The sequence below is a fragment of the Juglans microcarpa x Juglans regia genome, chromosome 8D, assembly GCF_004785595.1.
Source record: "Juglans microcarpa x Juglans regia isolate MS1-56 chromosome 8D, Jm3101_v1.0, whole genome shotgun sequence".
NCBI lineage: Eukaryota > Viridiplantae > Streptophyta > Magnoliopsida > Fagales > Juglandaceae > Juglans > Juglans microcarpa x Juglans regia.
In genome coordinates, this window is record NC_054608.1 from 11,459,452 (window position 1) to 11,470,645 (window position 11,194).

General features: G+C 34.2%; 1 long non-coding RNA gene across 1 annotated transcript; it reads right to left on the reverse strand.

Annotated features, from left to right (window-relative positions):
* LOC121243266 lies at positions 1-10,536 on the reverse strand. Its single transcript, XR_005936088.1, has 3 exons — positions 10,525-10,536; positions 10,325-10,334; positions 1-166 (listed from the first exon to the last, which is right to left on the reverse strand). It is a non-coding gene; the product is annotated as an uncharacterized LOC121243266 (long non-coding RNA).
* Positions 10,537-11,194: the final 658 nt, after the last annotated feature.

Genomic DNA, 11,194 nt, shown 5'->3' on the forward strand with positions numbered 1-11,194 from the left:
CACAAGCCCTTGATAAGGAGTTTTCCGCAAATACACCTCTGGTAATTCAAAGAAAAAATCCCTCAGTCCGATGGCTCCTAGAGATTCTTTGCACCCAATGGGATTTGAGTCTTAGACCTGAAGGGAGCATACCTCTAAGCCCAAGGCCTTTACCACTTGAGCCAACCTCTAGGAGTTTTTATAAACTTACTCTAAGTGCTTCAGAGGCACTTATAGTAATATTTGATTGATTCTATAAACTTATAATTCCTAATCATAACAAATACATAGCCATAAATAGCCTTACTAAAAATAAACAACAAAGATATACGTTCACATTTACCACCACATTTATAACCAGTTCCATTGCCAAATGTGTTGAAATGTACCGTAATTTTGAATCTATTCAAGTCCACTGCTGCAATAATATTTTAACTGTTTATTGGTCGAGGTGACCAACTTAAGTTGAACCAATTCAAACCATGAAGATCTTAATGTAACAATTATAACTTCTTCTTTTTTTGTGAAAATATCCCAAGCGTAAGATACATAAAAATGAAAAAAAAAAACTATATTATTAGGAGATGAATAATTAATTGATCACCACTTATGGGTTGATTCTATGCGAAACTAACTTAAGTTAACAATGGACCTTATTTCTCACTTTCAAAATAAGGACATAGCCAAAACCATTGAATTTTGTTTAAATGGACCAAAATGTTCATCTTAAAGTTGGACAAAAGTGTCAAATGTAGCCAATAAAAAAGGTGAAAAAAGGCACAAAATTGGAAATAAAAAGTACAAAGGGAAATAGAAACACTAACTAGAGAGAGCAAGAACCCTAGGTTTGGCCATTTGACGGCCTAACTTGCCGGATTTGCCCCAAATGCCTCGGCTCTTGGCCACACGGATCGACATCACGATCTTCTGCTTAGTGCCCTCAATTGCAGCCTCGCAAGCTCGCCTTAGCTCCTCGTCGTCTGCGCTTGATTTTGCCATTTCTCAATCTCAAGTTCAACTTTTCCTGTAGCTTAAAATTCAAGAGAGAAGTACAAGGAGAGAGAAATGTCAACAAGAAAATATGAAGATTGTGCATTGTGCGTAAAAAGCGTCATTCTTTGAATACTAGTTTCTAGCCACTTATTGGGTCCTTGGAATGAAACCTGGTCTATGAGTGTGACCCGGTATTCTCGCTAGTCTAAAAAAACAACTACCAAGAAGTCCCTTTAGTTTACACACCCTGCACATAGGTGTCATGGCATTATTTTATTTAAAAAAATAGATAAAGAAATTGGCAAACAAAAGGAAGGGAGGATATTTTTAAAAAAAAAAAAAAAAAAAAAAAGAGGATGGAACCTCCACATATTATTAAAAACCCTCACTCAGGCAGAGGAATCGCCATAATTACATCAATAAAAGTCTCCCAAAAAATTCCAAGCAACCATCCAAAGGCTCCTAATGTCTAACATAAGGTAAACTCATCATATTCGTACATATAAGACCCTTAAGTCTACCCGAACCAAACTCATCTCCAACAAAATCCCAAGTCACGCCACTTGCCCCATGTTTTGATAAAAAATCAGAGACCATATTAGCTTCCCTAAATACATGTTTAAAATGAACGTTTAGAGAAGAATGGACCACAATGCTGCTTTTACTTCTTCAATGGATGGAGGCGCACATAATAGCTCATTCTCTCTTTCGGTAACAACAAGTTCTAATAACTGTAAGCAATCATCATTCACTTCCACTGGTGTCGCTGAGAGCAATTCCTAGAAGAATAAAATTACCGCATTATGTACTTCTTCAGTTGAACATAACTAAGTCCCATCACTAACTTTCATGCAATGAATCAATTTATTCTTTTTTTTTTCACCCGTAAGGAAGCATGAAAAAATGTTGAATTCAAATTCCCATCAAATAACCACTTGATTTGCGATTTTTGGCATCCCAAAATCTCCTCTCGGCGAAGCCATAGCAAGTGTCATTGCTTGCACAACAGCAGCTTGCTCTCCCATTCCTATGTGAAATCAGCACAAAGCACTTCTTCTAGCTCCATAATTCTTGACTCAACATTTTTAATCTCCATTTCAACTCTCCCAAAAGTTTCAATATTCCACTTTCTCAAGACCTGCTTCATGCATTTCAGCTTATGGCTCACCCTCACCATAGCACAACCCTCAACCCCTTAATTCCAACACTCCCGGACCAACGGTAAAAAGCCTTCATGAGACCCCCACATACGTGGAAACCGAAAATATTTAACCCCACTTCTCCTCTCTTTCTCTAAATAAATTATCATAGGACAATGATCTAAAGAAAAATAAATAAATAAATAAAAGATAAAAATGCATGCAAATAATCAATAACTTTTTTTTCCCCACAATAAAAGATAAAAAGAAGGATATTTTAATGATTATATTGCCTCCATCAAATTACCTATCATCAATATTGCGCATGGTCCAATGAGGTGGAGCAACACTATGGCTCCTGAGGTTATCAAAACCCTATAACAAGGAAAACGTGTCTATGTATATTGTTGGTATACACAAACAAAAGAAAAACCAATCTTGAGAGATTTGAATGAAAACTTTGCTTTTCATTCAGCTCAAGTGCTAGATGCGTGGTTATTGACACACAAGTTGCCACCGAGAGAAATTTAGCTAAATGGAATTCACGTGTATTGTGTAATGTACAAAGGTTCATCAGAGATTCATCAATACCAATGTAAACGTGCATCCACTAGGATCATTTGTGATAACCTCCACCTTTGACAGATGCTTTAACTCGTACAATTTCGCAGGTTGCAAATGTAGAAAATATCCCATAGAAAGTTTAATCTAACGAAGATCACCACAAAAAAGTACAATTTTACATAAAATCAAGAAAAAGAATGTAACTCACTTTTTATCACTACAACAAATCATAACTTTTGTAGCGGATGAAACCATCACACAAAAAAAAAAAAAAAAAAAAAAAAAAGAAAAAAAAACAAACTGTTACAAAAAATATTTTGTGACGTTTTGTGACCCAACATTCTATTGAAGGTTCTAACAAGATCAACTTTTGGTGATAGTTGATTTCTGTCACAGAAAGTACGTTTGAACGTATCAATAAATGTTTGCATGTTACTAAACTTCAAACGTATAAATCTACATTCGAATATAACCACTGAACGTTCGAACATAAAGATAGTATAGCATTTGAACTTGAATCTAATAATATTTAATTGTAGACATGATAATGTTTGAACATCCATAACTAACATTCTCATGTGAACCTAAAAATGTTCAAACATCCATATATCTTAACATTTGAACGTGAACATCATAATCTTTTTACAAGAATTTGATAATATTGCAACATCATTAATTTTAATATTTAAATTTATTATTTATATTCTTTAAGGTGGAATAAAGCGTACTTTCATGTTTGAACATACAAATGTTAATCCACCAATAACAAACTTTAATTCAATAATAGGAAACATGACCAAATTTTTTGTAATAATTAATAAAATTGTATACGAGCATGAAAATATACAAAATGGGCAATAACCATCAAAATAAGAAAAATTAAATAAACATGATGTTTGTTTAAACATTGAAGACAAATAAATACAAAATAATAAATTTTTTTTTTAACTAGGTGGATGAGAGACATTTTTTGTTTCTCAATTTCATTCCACATCCATTATCATAGAAAATCTGAGCTCCCATAATCAAAACCTAAACTCAATGAGATGCTTAAAAACTTGATTGAACTTCATTTCTAGAATTTGTTTTAGTTTTCCTTTCGTTTTTTGAAAGTAATAGGTATTTCCGTTGTATACGTCCTGTGTACTTAGGCTTATGCCTATTTCTTAGGAATAAATATTTTATTACTTATCAATTCATATTCTTCTCATGTGACTTGATATAACGAAGATTGATGAACATGTGAACATTGATTATAGCTTCAACCCCAAAACATCAACATCAACAAATATAACCCCAACTACAACACTCAAACTTAACAAAGTATAGCCCCAACTTGCACAATCTGGGTTAACATTCATATGGAGTGACGTTTGAATGATCTCGAAAAATATATTTGAACCCAACTAAAATGCTCAAACTTAACAAAGTAGATGATCATTGTATTTTAGGATGGTTTAAACAAGTTAACACAAAGGTATAGCAACATTCAAATGTTTTGGAATGGCATTTAAATGTTCTAAGGTGCGTTCGAACAATTTAGGGGTGATGTTTGAACCATCTAGAATGACATTCAAACTATATTGGGTAACGTTCAAACAATCTGGGTTGACGTTTGAACTATTTTGGGTAACCTTTGAACTATCTAAGTGATGTTCAAACTATCTTGGGTAACGTTCAAACAATTTGGATTGATGTTCGAACCATTTAGGGTTATGTTTAAACTATCTTGGATAACCTTCGAACATCTTGAGTAGCATTCGAATGATTTAGGTAACATTCAAACAATATGGGATGATGTTCGAACTATCTTGGGTAACGTTCAAACGATTTGGGTAACGTTCAAACTTCTTGGGTAATGTCTGAATGATATGGGTAACGTTCGAATAATATGGGCAACGTTTGAATGATCTAGGAGTTGTTTGAATTATCTTAGATAATGTTCGAACTATCTCAAATGACGTTCTAATTATCTTGTGTAATGTTCAAATGATATGGGTTGATGTTCGAATAATTTGGGTTGACGTTCGAACTATATGGATTTATGATCTCGCTCACACGATTAATGATATATGTTTGAACATATTTAACTCTAAAACAACGACATATTATAGACGTTCGAACGTAATTTTTATACGTTCAAACGTTGTTCAAATAATATTCTGACTTTAGTGACAGTTTAACATCACTAAATAATATCTTCTGTGACAGTTTAGTGACCGTCACAAATTTTAAACCAACACAAAAACTCAAATCTGTTGTAGTGTATGATTCTATGGTCCGACCCATTGTTGGTGCTTCTATTTCCTCTCTTTTTATATCTTATTTGAGTGCATAGGAAGTCAAATTGCTTTTTAACAGCAACTCTAATTCTATTTTTACAAAGAGCATGATTTTGTCAGATCATGCGAGTCTAGATATCAGAACCAAGATCATGCCCCTTTAGTTTTCGTGGCATTATTATATTTAAAAAATAGATAAAAAAATTAGCAAACAAAAGTAAGGGAGGATAGTTCACAGACATGTAGGTGTCGTTCTTCCTCAACCTCTCTCCTCCTCCTCATCCTCTTCTTCTTCTTCTTCTTCTTCTTCTGTTTAGGCAACTGTGTTTGAGTCTAAATATAGTTCACCGGAGGCTGAAGCCGCGGATTTTGTCCAAAGCTCCCCTATTCAAGTCCCCAAGCGAGAGGAAGTGTTCGATTTGGTTATGGAGTAAATGGAAAAACAAGCCACAAGCGCTTTTGCATACTTCAAGTGTTTCTGAGGTGATACATAATGGTTTCGGCTTATATTTGTGGTTTTTGGAGATAATTCTGTGTTTATTGAGCTTGTGGAGAAAGAAATGAAGAATTTCGAATTAGGGTAAAATTGTAAATTCACACTAAGTGACATGGAGGATGTGGGGTGTTCAAAATAAAGGGATTTCGAATAGAATTTTATAAAAGACTAATATATATGGTTAATGAAATTAAATGATATCTTTAATATTTTTTATATGGTTAATAAATATTAAATAATTTCATTGGATTTATGGTCAATGTTAATCCCTAGGATGAAAAATTATATAATTAACTTATACAATACTATATAAAATAATATATTATATATAATATTTAAAAATATATATATTCATTCTGTCGGTCTTAGTCTGATCGGATCGGTTTTCCCAGCCCGATCCAATCCTCTTACAACTCTAACACCAATTTTTCTTTTTTTTTTTAAACATTGTGTAGGATCTACATCTGATAACCATATCTAACATTATACATTTACTATGTGGGAAGTTATACTTTACGTCAGAAACTCATATATTTTGGCGATATGACCTTTGAATTATCAAAATTTACGTTAGTTCCTATGACATAGCTAAAGCATATAAGAGATAAAAAAAATGATCTATCCTTTTTTTTAACATAATTCAAGGAGAGGATTTTCTCGTTGGAAAAAATAATGAATGATTTATATTTTTTTTGCCATCCAAAACTCCATATAAAAGAGCTCAAATGTATAGCAATTCTCTCAAAAAGGAAAGCCAATAACATAGATAAGGCAAACTATTAGTTTCCCTAGTTTGGTTATCTCATCTCATCTCATCTTATCTGATACAATCATTATAATTTTCTCAAATTCTCAGAAAAAATATAATAAACAATTCAACTTTTTCAATACTAAAAAAAATATATATTATAATAATATTTTATTTAACTTTCAACTTTTGTCTCATTTCATCTCATCTCATATGTGTAACCAAACGAGGCCAAATCTTGGAAATTGGAATTATTCACAAATATTCAAGATATTATTATGGGTTGTCCTACATACAGTTCATTTATCATCTTCAACTGTTGGACTCTCCCAAAAATTGCCCTCACTGTCGTCAATTGTCCCATACAAAGAATCTTGCCCACCAAAGAGGAAGTAACTGCGAGAGTTAAAATTGATCTTCCACAAAATCAAACCTCATGTCTTTTCGAGGATACACCCGCACCAATAATGATTTATAGTGTGCATAAAGCTATTGTTAAGTGATTCTTTGAGATTGGAATAGCTGACTTGGTAGGAGATTTTTCGTTCAAACATTATATGAATTGTTTATTTTTATGTATGCATGCTCCTAAATAAGCAATTCATGCTATGAGTCTTGCTATGAATCTTGCTATGAATCTTTTTCACTTTTCTCAGGAAGGAAATGATGTAATTTTTTTTTTAATTTTCTAAAACAACAATACTAGAAAAGGAAAAACTTGCACTTTTTAAATGGATTGTTGACAAATTTGTATTTTTGTATAATGTGAAATGATGAATCTAATTGCTTAGTTATACATGCAACAAAATGGAGAGTTTAAAAAATACGAAGATATGAATTGCTTGTGGTTTTGTCAATTTTGACAAAATGTTGCTGTAATTTTTTTTTTATCTTTTTTATATATAGACATTATATGTTAGGTTGATAGGATTTGATATTTTACCAATATGCAATAGTGTTTTCACATAAACTTCTTGTTACATTCGATTTTGATAGAATAATGTTGGGTTAATTGCAAATTAGTACCTAGGTTTTCATTGGTTTGCAAAAGAATCACCTTGGTTTTAATTACTTGCAACATTGATACCTGATAAATTTTAATTTTGCAATTAGCCACTTTCGTCAATTTTCCTTTCAATCTACTAACGAACCAAATTGACAAGTGGCTAATGAGACACGTTAGAACGTATTAGGATTCAACATGTATATTTAACTATCTACGTGTGTCAAGTGTGATATGTTATCTCAAACTAGGCTTGAGAGTTGTCCTCAGTTATTATGAAAGGAAAAGAATGCCTAGATCAAACCCTAAACTCCCGAAAAAATCTCCCACCCTCAAACCATAGCCACCAAAAAACCATCCCCTTCTCTCCCATATTCACTTTCATCGTGGACTACAAACCCATACAATGCATGTAGTAAGTGATGACAAGACACCAAAAGGAAGTCGCAACTCCGACAAGGTTAGATTGAAGTATCTATTTTCTTTTATTTCTTAGTTTCAACTGTTCCATAGTCTTAATGGATTATAGTATTTATCTATTGTTTGCCGATTTCAACTGTTGTTTAGGAATTGTTTAGGGCCTATCGTATTGGCAACAAATAAAAATGTTTGCTTTTGGACATAAGAACTCCGACAAGGACATCATGGACTGATAGTAACCTTGGTTGGCGCTTTAGGTCTGAAAAATACAATGGAAAATCGGTATGCTCTGAACACGTGTTGGATTGTCTCTTACTACATTATTTCCTCCTTGAGATATATAAATGCTAAAAGTGTCATTGCATTTTGGCAATCGGGACATGACATGTTAGTGCATTTTGATATAACCAAGTTTGTTTAAACTTAATTTGTAGTGCGATTTCTCTTAGTATTTATCATCTTTATTTATTGAATAATAGGTTTGGTTGATTAGATTCAATTTTTATCTAAATTGGTATTGATAATTATGTATGCTATGTGTACAAGGAGAAGTGCAATGCCATGTCTTTCGATGGATAAATAGAAGAGAGTCTTCAAGTGGATTCAAGGTTCTACCTTTGATAATATAGGGAACGAAGGCATTAGAGAATCGAGTAAGCCAGCGTCAGTAAGAGATAGGAGATTAGTTATAATTATAGATATGTTATGGGTGCTCACCACCCTTGTCATGTAGATGTATGCGATGACAATCATAATAGTCCAAACAAAGTTCCTACCTTTGAAATAGTCGTTGTTTGGTGTTGCTAGTCATGTATTGTTGTGGCCTAATTACTGTAATGTGTTAATTATATTGTGTACTTTGCATTTGTAATGCATGTAATGTATGTCTTAGTCATGCTGTGGACCCTATAAGGTAGTAGCTGTAATGGGCGAGCGTCTAGGTGGACCTACTTAACAACCATAGTTAATTACGAAGTTTCGAGCTGTTTATATTTTGTAATTGTTCTATTTATATTTGTAGGTCAATTTTATTTTAACAATGTAAGGTTATGTGATTGCATGTTTAAAAATAACGAAATTGTGAAATAGCTCACTTGACCCAAATAAGAGCAGAAGGAGTCACGTTCATTGAGGAGAAGAACAAGTCTATTACATCAAAGTAAAAAATACATCTTTGTCAACGGAAATAGTACACAACCCGAGTTCATTATAGGCTAATTGGGTGCTGATTTGGGTTAGTGGAACTTGCCCAAATACTCCAAACCCGTGGCATACACTCTAATTGATGTATTCAAGTGTTTTCAACTATTGATCCCTATGAATGCATGCTTGAGCAATTATCTTTAATCACAAACAATCAGTATAGTCCTTAATGATATCATAAAGGCTAATTCTTGGATAATCAAGTTCATCCCAACACTTAAATCATGGCTAAGAGCCCTAAATTTTCAATAATCCTCCATTAATTAAGTTTGATATTCTTAGTACAAATCATCAATGTATGCTTTCAAAATTCATCTAAACCATGCAAATTTCATTCTTATCCCAATTAGAAGGTTCCTATATGCTTAATCATCAAGCCTAGGTGGGACAAATCAAGCTTCATGCCTTAATCACAAACTTACTAAAACCTATGCATGTTTTGATGATCAAAACAAGATAGAATTAAAACTTATCATGGCATGCTTTTAATCAAGAATCAAACCTTCCATAATCATTCTAAGATATTAATAAATCATATTAAAACATAAGTAAGATATGCCATAGCTAAATTTTCACTCAAAACATTTTAAACACTTAAAACATCCTTAATGAACCCGGTTTTACCTTAATCATGGTATCCTTTTCTAAACTCAACTAAAATTCACTCCAACACTTGAAAATAAAGCTTGACATGTAAACTAACATCAAGGGTAAGAAAACTTACAAATTCCATAGCCCACTCAAGCTCCTAGCTCAAGAACTCTCAAGAACACTCAAACCCACTCACTTTCAGATTCTCTCAAAACTAAGGGGGAAGATTGCTCTTTATGCTCAAGGGGGACTGAAGATGAGGTGTGGAGGAAATGAGGGGGTGAAAGATCCTTTTATAGGCAGCCAAAGGGAGGGGACATTAGCCTTGGTTCATGATGATTGGTGGAGGTGGGCGGTGGGCGATGGTGAAGGGCTGGAATTTTCAAACTTGCCTTCATTAGGTTGTGTTAACTTGTGCAGGGGGAATAGTGACCTGGAACCACCATAATTTCTTCCCTACAGCAGCTACATTGCTCCTGCAGATAGTGGTCAAGTCGTGGGGTAGAGAAGAGATGAGGAAAACCATCAAAACCACCCAAGGGGGCTGACGGGTTCAAGTAGTTTTCCTTGGACAGTTTTGATCATCACTTTGTCTCTCTTCCTTGACTCTTCTTCAAGGCTGAATTGTGCAGAGGTAAGGTCATATCTTGAAACCTTTTTAGGTGGTAGAAGATAGATGGTTGGCTACTAAATGAATCATGGAGGTGCAGCTCATGGAGGTGATGCAAATGAGGTGGTTGCCGAGTGATGGGTTTCTTGGATGCTTTCAGTCTTTGGTGGCTTCTATGGGTGGTGAAGCTTGATCAAATGCTCATAATGTTCATGGGGCCTCTTGGGGATTGGGTGATATTGGAGGTGGTGTGGAGTGGTAGCTCAACCATGGCAGGTGGCTGGTTAGAACTCAACCCAATAGGTTCTCACTCAACTAGCTCCTTGGTTCAATTCGGTTTTGGTTAAGGACTTGGTTTTTTAAACCAATTTCATCCAAAACTTGGTCTAGATTTACAGGGGTTATAAGAGGTGTCCAAGGACCATATTATCCCTAAGAAAAGGCATAAAAATATTTGACTTAAGGGCAAAACAGTCCATGTACTCAAAGAGCATACATATGTGTCAATTAGTGTAGTTTTAGGGTTTTGATATGTCATTTCCTCTAATGTCATGTGTGGAGGTTTATCTAGGGTTTTAGTATGATCTATGAGCGATATAATTGAGTAATAAAATAGGAAAATTTTAGATCAAAAGGTTAAGGAAAGATTAAGAGTGAAATTAAGCTTCAAAGCATGGTTTAAATATCACTAATCTTGGGTAAGTGGATTAATGGTCTTAACCAATTGTAAAACTTAATTTGGGTATGACATGAGCTTAAGAAAACCCATGGTATGGTGCATTGGGCTTTCAATTGGAAGTGTAAAAATGGAAGACAAGGCTTTTGGGCCTTGTTAGGCTTAAAAGGGCCATGAGTGTGGGTCAAGAGCTCATGGCTTTTGGGCTTTAGTGAGAGGGGGCCTTGCTTTCTAGATTTTGAGGATTAAAATGAGGCCTTAAGTCCACAAAGGTGCGGCTTGAAAGGGCTTGTCTTGACTTAATTGGGCCATGGGTCAATTCTACACCAAGTTTGGCTCAAAGGCTTTAAGCCTTTCTTGAACTTGGGCCAAGGCTATCTACTAAGCCTTGAATTCCTAAGAGGCTTGGTCTAAGGCTTCTAAAGCTTGGCCCATAAATGTTCTAAGATCCTAAAGGCCTTACTAAAAACATTAATGGGCTTGCTTTTCT